The sequence below is a fragment of the Mustela putorius genome, unplaced genomic scaffold, assembly GCF_011764305.1.
Source record: "Mustela putorius furo isolate JIRA1106 unplaced genomic scaffold, ASM1176430v1.1 tig00000450_pilon_pilon_pilon, whole genome shotgun sequence".
Lineage (NCBI taxonomy): Eukaryota > Metazoa > Chordata > Mammalia > Carnivora > Mustelidae > Mustela > Mustela putorius.
Genome location: NW_025421385.1, coordinates 10,485,869 through 10,496,137, shown reverse-complemented (window position 1 = coordinate 10,496,137; position 10,269 = coordinate 10,485,869).

The window sequence follows — 10,269 nt, the reverse complement described above, 5'->3', positions numbered from 1 at the left end:
TTATGAATACAGACCAACGCCACAAAGTGGTTTTTAAATGTTTTTCGGAAATGTGTTTGAATGCATGTGCTAATGGCTGAGATGAGGCCGCATTGAAACGCTAATGAATTATAGGACCCTGTGTTCAAAGCTGCTCTGGGCCACACTTGACAGCTGAATCAACTGAAGGCAACAGCAGTGAGAGAAGACAAGAAACGAAGCTCCTTTTATCTTGCGCAGATCTTCATTTTAATTTGGTGTGGATGGAGCAATAATATTACAGACTTAGGAGGAATACAGGAACCTAGGAAATTCTAAAAGGAAGGACTTACGTGAAATGAGACAGGACCAAGAAGGAAACTTCACATTTATGACTACAGTAAAGTGCATGACACTTCCTAGCATAATGGGGATAATGGGAAGCAGTATCCTTCGGTCAGGATGACAGCCCCATCTCTTTGGCCTTTTGATTTCACCAGGCACCGGATTTTCTTAATTAAAACAAGGCTCCTATTAAGTAAAAATCATAAAATGAAGAGACTTAAGTAAGAATCAACAAAAGAAAAAAAACAACATTAAAACAATGGATCCTACCTGACTATTCAAATTTGTATATAGCTGCTCATAAACACGCATATTGTACAAAAAGTACAGCAGTTTTTAGCTACTGAAACGAAACTTGGACTCAAGACTCAAGAAAAAGTTAATAAATGCTAAAGTGCTCTTCTCCTAGGGAGATTCTCCCTCAGATTGAACAAATGTTATTTACATTTTATGTATTCTAGGAGCACTTTTTTTCTTTGTTCATAGGCATTTTATTCGGAGCCTGGAAAACAAACCAAACAAACAAAAAATTAAAAATCCTGTTGCTTTTCGTTCTATACGCGGGGAGTCCCAGCCTCTCTTTTTCTACCTTGTTTCTACTGCCTCTCCATTATAATAGCAAAGAAAAACAAGAACCCTACAGTATTTGTGCATAATTTCACCCAAATGCTCCACCCTGTGCCCCAAGGGCAAATACTGTCTAAAAAATGGGGCTGGGGTGGGGGTGGGCAGCAGGATTGCAAAATGTGACCTGGAAGGGTGCTGTGGGAATCCTGCGCTCAGGATCTCTCTTGAGCTTCTCTCTTAGGAAAGATTTGCAATTTTTATCCGGTCACAGAACAAATAGAACCATGACTATTGTTTCACAATCCAGGCAGCGGATTGCACGGACTGGATTGCATGTTTCTTCTTCTATCACATTTCCAACAGTTGCAAATGTTTCTTCCTCTGGGACATCAGGATGTCACATTGGTTTACTATGGGGGGGCGGGCTTTAGAACTGGAGACAGCCGGTGATTGGTTGAGGGGAGATGACGCATACTGGCTGCTCCACCCACCCTCCATCCGGGCTCTGTGGAAGCACTGACCCACCAGACTGGCTTCACCCGCCCTTATTTTGCTTGTGTTTCCTTGTTCATGTGCACACCGACCATATTACAATCCCCAAAGCAGGGCACCTGCTTTGCATTTATGACCATATTTCCTGGACTATCACTATATTGAAATCAAAGCTGTCCCAGAAGATCTAGAATATGAGGTGGTCATATTCACTGAGTTTTCTCCTGTCCATCCATCCGCAACAATCTATCCCATTTTTTAGGAACTCCTCTGAGTGCTCCTCCTTCAAGAAAATGTCTTTAACTATTAACTATTTAACTTCTTTAAGAATTCCAATGACCCTCTTTCTGAACTAATAGCTTGAAAAATGTCTTACATTAAGTTGATTTACCTCTATTGAAGGTATTATGACTTTACATTATAATGTCATCCATGTTACTGTTTTTTTACCATGTGAAATAAGCCTTACATCTGTTACTTTGATAAATATGCAGAAGAGGGGAGGGTTCTTTGGTTTGGTTTGGTTTTTAAGATTTATTTTTTTGAGAGAGCGGGGCTGGTGTTGCAGAGCGAGAGGGAGAACCCAAAACAGACTCCGTGCTCAGGGATGGAGCCTGACTCGGGCTCAGTCCCAGGACCCGGAGACCATGACCTAAGCCCAAACCAAGTGGGACCCTTAACCAACTGAGTCATTCAGGTGCCCCAGAGGGGAGGTTTTCATTTTTGTTTTGTCAAGTATACTACATATATGACACATATATATTGGAGTTTATATGCTACATATATATGTTGGAGTTTTTAGTTTTCTAAGGCTATTTATGTCCAAAAACTACTTTGCCTACTCCCTTGGTCCTCTAAAAGAGACACATATGTAACCTATTTATTTAAGTAATTCAGATGAAGGCATAGACTGGGGATGATCTACCTAAAGACCCTTGGTGACGAGTCTTAAAAATCTTAAGCCAAGATAGAAACAGTAGTATGGCTAATGGCTGTGCCCATCTAGAGACACAATGGTCTCACCTCATGATAGAAGCCCTATGTTTTCTTGTTTCCTTGTTTACTCTCTGTTCTTTCTTTTAACCTTTTTTTTTTTATTAACATCAACTTTTTTTTAAAAGATTTTATTTATTTGAGAGAGAGAAAGAGAGAGAGCAAGTGAGCCAGCATGAGCAGGGAGGAAAAGGAGCAGCAGTCTCCCCGTGACCAGGGAGCCCAATGCAGGCTTCAGTCCCAGGACCCTGAGATCATGACGTGAGTCTAAGGCAGCGGCTTAACCGACTGAGTCAACACAGGCATATCTCAGTGTTTTTTAATAAAATAGTAAATACTATTGGAGTTTGAAGGGATCAAACTATTCCAATAGTTCTGCAATACCACTGCTACCTGAATGTCTATTGATGCTTTCTACATCTGGTCATCCTGTCTTTGTTTGAACAAATACAGTGAACATAACATTTCGAGTACTGATGCTCATGTTATCAGAAATTTCATTCTTACAGTGAGCTAAAATTAGATTCATTACCTATAAGTTTTAAACTTTGGTCCTAGATATGCTCCCTGGAGGAATATAAATAAATCTGCTTGGGACACCTGGGTGGCTCAGTCAGTTAAGTTTCTGAATTTGGCTCAGATCATGATCTCTGGGTCTGGGATCTAGCCCCACAATGTACTCCACACTCAATGGAGAGTCTGCTTGTCTCTCTGCCCCTCCCCCTGCTTGTGCTCTCTCTCCCTCTTTCAAATAAATAAGAAAAATCTTTGAAAAAAAAAATTTTATCCTCACTTTTCTTTGGAGGCCCTTCATGTGTGTATAGTTTTTCAGTTGTTCCACATGAGTACTTTTGTCTCCAAATCAAGGATCCTCAATTCTTTCTATGGTTCTTCTAGGCATTTCAATTTCCTCCTTCTTCATTCATTCAGTCCACTTTCACTGAAGATCTACTAAGGTGAAAGCATTGTGCTGCCTCCTGTCTATATAATGATGAGTAAAACCAGACATGGCTCTTGTTCTCATGGAACCCAGAGTCAAGACAGAGAAGACCACATTCATCACCTAGTCACACTAATGGACTGATAATTAAGAGCTCAGGTAAGTGCTCTGAAGGGAAAGAATGTCATTCTTTCAGAACCTGATCTAGTCTGGAGATCCGGGGAAGGCTTCCCTGAAAAAGTGGTGGCTGAGCTGAGATGAAAAGAAATGGTGGGATAAAGGGTGGAGAGGAGGGCAGGTAACCGAAGAGACAGAGGGATCAGCATGGTCAGGGATCCTGAAAGAGAGGGTATGCTGTCAAAGAAGGAAAGAAGAACAAGGTAGAGTAAAGACAATGAGGGATAGAGAGGTGACAGATAAAGCTGGGGGGTGTAGGACAAAGAATATGACCAGGAGCCTTGCAGGTCTGGGAAAGGTTTTGGATTTCATCCCCAAAACAATAAGAAGTCACTGAAGGGTGTGGTGAATTGTGGTAAATTCCTGGTCCCCAGGTCGCCAAATATTCTGGCTTTACTTCCTCCAGTGTTCCTCCTTTTGGGCAGATCACACATCCCTCCCTACTGAACTCAGAGAAGACTTTGTGACCACTTTGGCCAGTGAACTGTGGGCAGCCGTGGTGTTTGTCCCTTCTGGACAGAAGCTTTAAGAGCCAGCACACGGACCATACTTTCTCTTCAGTCATGTCATTGCCACCATGACCAGCAATGTCTCATACAGAGGCTGCTCCCTCAGCTTGAATTCCAAAGTGAAATTTCCATGGAGCAAAACTGTGAATGAGCAATAAAGGGCTGTTGTTGAAAGCTAGCAAGATTGTTTGTTACGACAGTATTACCTAACGTATTTTGACAGATACAAAGGACTTTAGAGGGCCTGAGGGAACATGACCAAATTTGTGTTTTGAAAAGATGAGTAACTACTCTTCAGAAAGTAGACTGAAAAGAAACCAAAGTAGATTCTGGAAAATCAGTTAAGCCATTATTATATTTACCAAGTAACAAGGCAGCACTAAATTGGAGAGTGGTGAACACACAAATACAAAGATGTAGGTATAGCCAAAAGCTATTTAGGAGATAAAATTTTCAGTACTTAGTGATAGATTTGGATTCTCGGTAGGAGAGGACGTGGAGAAATAGATGTACCGGGGATCATGACTATGCTTCTGGCTACATTTCAGATGAACACTGATGGGCTTCTGAAGAAATGGGTAAAAGCAGAGGAGGCCAATACTCAATACTTAAGGAAAGATCATGAGGTTGGTGTAGCGCAAACCTAACGTGAAGCACCTTGGAGGCAGCCACGTGATGTTCAGTGGGCAGCTGGTTAGAACCCAAAGATCTAGCTGGCTAGTGGGCAGCTCTAGAACCCAAAGGTGAGGTTACAGATACAAACATAGGAATCACTGGCATATAGCTGGTGGTAATCATGGGCAGTAGTGAGTTTGCTAGGTACAGAGAAAAAAGTTATATGTGTGTGTGTAAGAGAAGTTGATTGATTTTAGGATTAAACATTTAGAAGCTCCAAAATGTGATATCTGGGGACAGACTTACTCTTATTAAGAAGGATTAGCCAGAGAGGAGGAAGGAGAATCAGAAGAAAATGAGGTCTCCAAAGCCATAAGAAAAGACTTTTTCAAAAAGAGCACAGTGATTCAATGTCAAGGCTCCTCAGAACTCAAGAAAGATGAGGACCAAGAAATCTCCATTGGTTTAACCACATGAGCGTCACCAGAGGCCTTTTCCAAAGCTGTCTGTTACCAGAATGATGCGGCAGAAGGCTGTCTGGGGTGGCGTCACACACAGCCCTCCGGGGCCCTGCTGCCTCCAGCACAAAGGCAAGAGTGAAGTGAGGTCTGGGTGCTCTGTACATTATTTCAGCACAAGAAGACCCACGTCTCACGTTCAACTTTCCCGGCCAGGAGCTCACTAACATTCACTAACATGCTCCCTAGATATACACAGTAGCATATCCTGCGCACTTTCTTCATGCTTAAACAAAAAATTCTAGCTCTAAACCATAATAAAACCATTATTTATCATCACTTTGTGGGTATTTAGGAAAACAGAATTAACTACAGATACCACGATACTCAGTTATGAATCTAAACAGACTCTCAAAAAGTATATTCACATTAATCTAATTAAGAGAAAGTCCCAAAACCCACATGCAGTGCAACACACACACACACACACACACACACACACACACCTCTCTACTGATTATATATATTCTTACTTTCAAATTAGAGTGGGTTTTGGGGGGGTGACGGGAAGGAGGGGATGAAGAAAGAAATCTCCTTTATTCATTTCTGGTTCAGACTGCTTTTACAAATATTTTGACTATGTATTTCTAGCTTATTCACTTATAAAATTATCTGTTTCTTCTCTTTTTTCAAAATTTTTTATCCTATGAATCTTTTTTTTTTCTTTGAACTGTCTCCGACCTGGCCTTTTGTTACTCGCCCACTCCTGCCACCTCATGTCTCAGCTCCTTGCCCCTCTCCAGCTTATTTTGCATAAATACTTGCCTGACAGAATCCTATTCCTAAAATCCTATTTTAATCACTTCTAGCCCTTTCAAGAACTTATAATGGCTCCCCACTTCCCACCACATGAAAAATAGAGTTCTCTACTTAGAGCACAACACTTGCCACAATCTATCTCTATTTGACTCATTCAAGTGTTTCAACTCCTCCTCAAAGTACAACCTCCACTTCCTTTAGGCTCTATCAGAACCAGCTCCCGGACTCCTACTCACCTTTCCACTATGCTCTGGTATCTGCCTTTCCTTGGGCTGAAATGCCCTCTGCTACTCTCTTCACAGAACCAAATCTCAGCCATCTTTCAAGACCCTGTAGGAAAAAAGTCTACACGCAGAAATTGCTTAACTTCTATGAGAAATTTGCTAATTAAAAAATGAATTCTTGGGAGGTTTTACAATGCCACCTTCTTTACATGAATTACCTCACTGAGTACTCAAATTGGCCTTTGAGGTGGGCACCATTTTGAAGATGATCAAAGTAAGGATTCAGTCCACCGATGGAAAGCCCCCTCCCACAGCGCCTACCCCTAATAAGGATTCGATAAATGTTGACCATCATTATGCCCACTCCAGAGACGTAGTAACTCTGTTCACACAACTGTCCATGAAAGCGCTAGAATGCAAACTAGCTTTGGAGCCCACCCTTTGACCTTGCCAAGTAGCATGGCTATGTTGCTGAGTTTTCCTCAGCCATGACAGTCGGCTCTCTATGATCTGTGCTCTCTGAATTCCTTAACAGGAGAAGTGTCTATACTACTCTGTTTTATACTCAATGGCTACCTTAGACTTCCTCTTTCCTCAATATATGTCTTATCTCAGGCTGTCCAAGAGTAAAGCCTACCAGTGTGCAGATAAATTCTTAACAACCTTTTCTCGACGAGGAGAGGGAGCTGGCTCATAGTGTACCTTCATCGTGTTGGCTGACTTCAGGGGTGTAAATATTCCTACCATGATCAATTTCAAGATATCAAAACAAAGCCAACCAATCCATAAAATTGAATGTTTAACCATTGGTCTTGCAAGTTGGGGGCAAGCTGGCTGCCGCACACTACTCGTCCTATATTCTCTCGTCTTTCCTAGTACCAAGCTTCTAGGGAGCGATTAGGACACATGACCACGTATCTGGAGCTTCTGATCCGAGGTGCAAGTTACATATAAACATTTACTTAACCTCCTTCCCAAAATCCCATTGAAAAGAGGATACACAGGGGTGCCTGGGTGGCTCAGTGGGCTAAAGCCTCTGCCTTCTGCTCAGGTCATGATTCCAGGGTCATAGGATCGAGCCCTGCATAGGTCTCTCTGCTCAGCTGGGAGCCTGCTTCCTCCTCTCTCACTGCCTGCCTCTCTGCCTACTTGTGACCTCTGTCTGTTAAATAAATAAATTATTAAAAAAATAAAAAGATAAGAAGAGGATACACAAAAGCTAATGCTTCCATAATAATCCTTACACAAGAAAAGGTGCCAACGGCCAATGAGAAAACTTTACAGATTCACGAAAGACAAGAAAGCAGAGGGACTCCTACTGATGGATAAGCCGAAGGAAACCACAAATGGAAACCGGCACCCACGAGGGCCGCTATAAAAATAGCAGCCCTTCTTCCCAGGGAGATTCAGCAGGTATGGAGAGCTCACGTGGACGATGGAGCAAATAATCAGGGTGACTCATTAAAGGCGAAAGAAGAGCTGAGCCAGTTTGCCCCCTCCCTCTTCTGCATATTGTGAGCACTGCATCCCCAGCTACAAGTCTCGGAACTGCTTTCTAAACTAAGTGCAGTGTTTCTCTGGGAAGGACCCCCAGCATGGATATTTGAGGGGGGAGAAAGAGAGTCGAGCCTCTGTTATCTGAACTTCCAAATGGACTCTGAGGGGAAAAGTGGGTCCAGCTTCAGTGGCCCCACTAAAGTTAAGTTCAGTGAATGAACGAATGACTCTTCCAGCTTGGAGACAAATGAATGACTCTTCAAGCAGCACAATAGCCTAAGCAAATGCATACAAAGTCTGCACTTTATAAAAAATGTGTTTTAGCAGCCAAGTTGGAGAAGAGGAAGAAGGAAATCTCCAAGTGACACAAATGAAGAGATACATCAAGGGCAAGGCTTTAAGCACCAGTTGCACGGTCCACGTCCTCTGCAGCTGGGGGTGACCATGAGATAGAGGTTTAGTCAATATGACATAACCAGGGAATTCTGGGAAAGCTGGTCTTTCCTGATCAGGGTGCCATCCCTTCCTCCTTGTTTCTTCTCCCTTGTCCTGTCTGGACCATAGCTTGTGAGGCTTGAAATGGAAGAGCCAACGTGCCAGGAGAAACAAGGAGAAGTATAGAAACTACTCCTTGAGGATGGAGGGGCAGGAAGACAGAGAGAGCCTGAGGAAAAAGACAAGGCTACAGGTAGTTCTTCCCCGCTCTAAGTTCTTCCAGCCTTCCTGTTGCGTTAGAAAGATAAAACCCTTCCGTCCTAGGTCGCTATAACTAGTCTTGATTGCATCCCAAAATGACACAGTGCATGTCTGGAAACTTGGATGGAAGAAAAATACCTTTAAGAATGAGAAATTCCAGGCCTGAGATAAATAAATGTGTGTAGGGGGTCTAAATTTATACTCCTTGCTTGACCCAGGAATCCTAATTGAGAAATTAAGTTAATAAAAAATTAAGCCAGGGTATTTATAACCTCTAGAGCCCCAGCAGTAAAAATAAGCACTCATTCCATGGGACACTATCACATCTCCAAGGGAGGGGAAAGAATTAAAGATAAGTCCATATTTAAAAATTACAAGGTCCGCAAAAGAATATGCTACCGTGGGATGAATCAACAGATAGAGCAGAGGGAAGAATCAGCACTCTGAGAACTGATGAAAAAAGAACTCCCTGAAAGGAACCATGAAATAACTATAACATGACTAAAGATATAAACAAAGGCACAGAAACCATAATGAAAAAAGGACCAAAAACAACAACAACAACAAAAACCCCAAAACACCCATACTTTGAAAAAAACAAAATTGAGTCTCTGTAAATGAAAAACATAGTCACTGAAATTAAAAATTCAATGAACAGGGTAAGGTATCTGGGTGGCTCAGTCTGTTGAGCATCCAACTCTCGGTTTTGGCTCAGGTCATGATCTTGTGGGTTATAGGATGGAGCCCCGAGTCAGGCTCCACGCTCAGGAGCCTGGAGGCTCCTTTTGGCCCTCCTCCCACTCTCTCTCTCTCTCTTTCTCAAATAAATAAATAAACAAATAAATCTTAAAAAAAAAAAAAAAAACCTCAGTATACAGGATAATGAATAGTTAAGACAAATGTGAAGAAAGAATCCATAAATCAGAAGACAAATTTGAGGAAACTTCTGCAAATGTAGAACAGAGAAACTATGAAATTGTAGTTAAGAGCCATTAAAAATAGATCAAGAAGGTTGAATATATATCAAATGGAAATGCCAGGCAGAACAAAGGTCAGAAAAGGTAGAAGAGATGATATTTAAGAAAGCAACACCTGAGGGGCACCTGGGTCAGTTAAGTGTTTGCCTTCAGCTCAGGTCATGTGATTCCAGGGTTCTGGGATCAAGTCTTGCATTGGGCTCCCTGCTGTGCAGGGAGCCTGCTTCTCCCTCTCCATCTGCTGCTCCTCCTGCTTCTTGTGCTCTCTCATTCACTCTCTCTGTCAAATAAATAAATGAAAATTTTTTTTTTAAAAATGCTTAAAAAAAAAAGAACACCTGAGAATTTGCCAGAACTAAGTAAATCATAAATGAGTCTTCAGATTTCAGAAGCATACAAACACCTTAGCTTTACAATTTTTTAAATTCCCAACTGATTATACTGTGATGAAACTTCAGAATGCCAATGGTAAGGAGAAAAATCTTTAAAAAGCAAACATTCTAAAAACAAAACAAAACAAAACAAAAAGCAAAAATCATTCAATTGAACCATCATGAAATTTGTCATCAGTCACAACAGATATCTGTGGGAAATGAATGATGTCTTGATGCTGCATGGGGGAAATAAATCTCATCCTAGAATTCTATACCCAGCTAAATTTTTATTCTAGGCTGAAAATGACAGACATTTCAAACCAATAAAGTTTGAGAATTTACCAGTCAATGACTCCTTATAAAAGAAAGACTCTCTCTTTTTTTTTTTTTTAAGATTTTATTTATTTATTTGACAGAGAGAGACACAGCAAGAGAGGGAACACAAGCAGATGGAGTGGGAGAGGGAGAAACAGGCTTCCCACCAAGCAGGGAGCCCAATGCAGGGCTCAATCCCAGGACTCTGGGATCATGACCTGAGCTGAAGGCAGACACTTAATGACTGAGCCACCCAAGTGCCCAGAAAGATGCTTTTTAAAAAGATCTGCTGTAGGGTTTACTTCAGCAACAA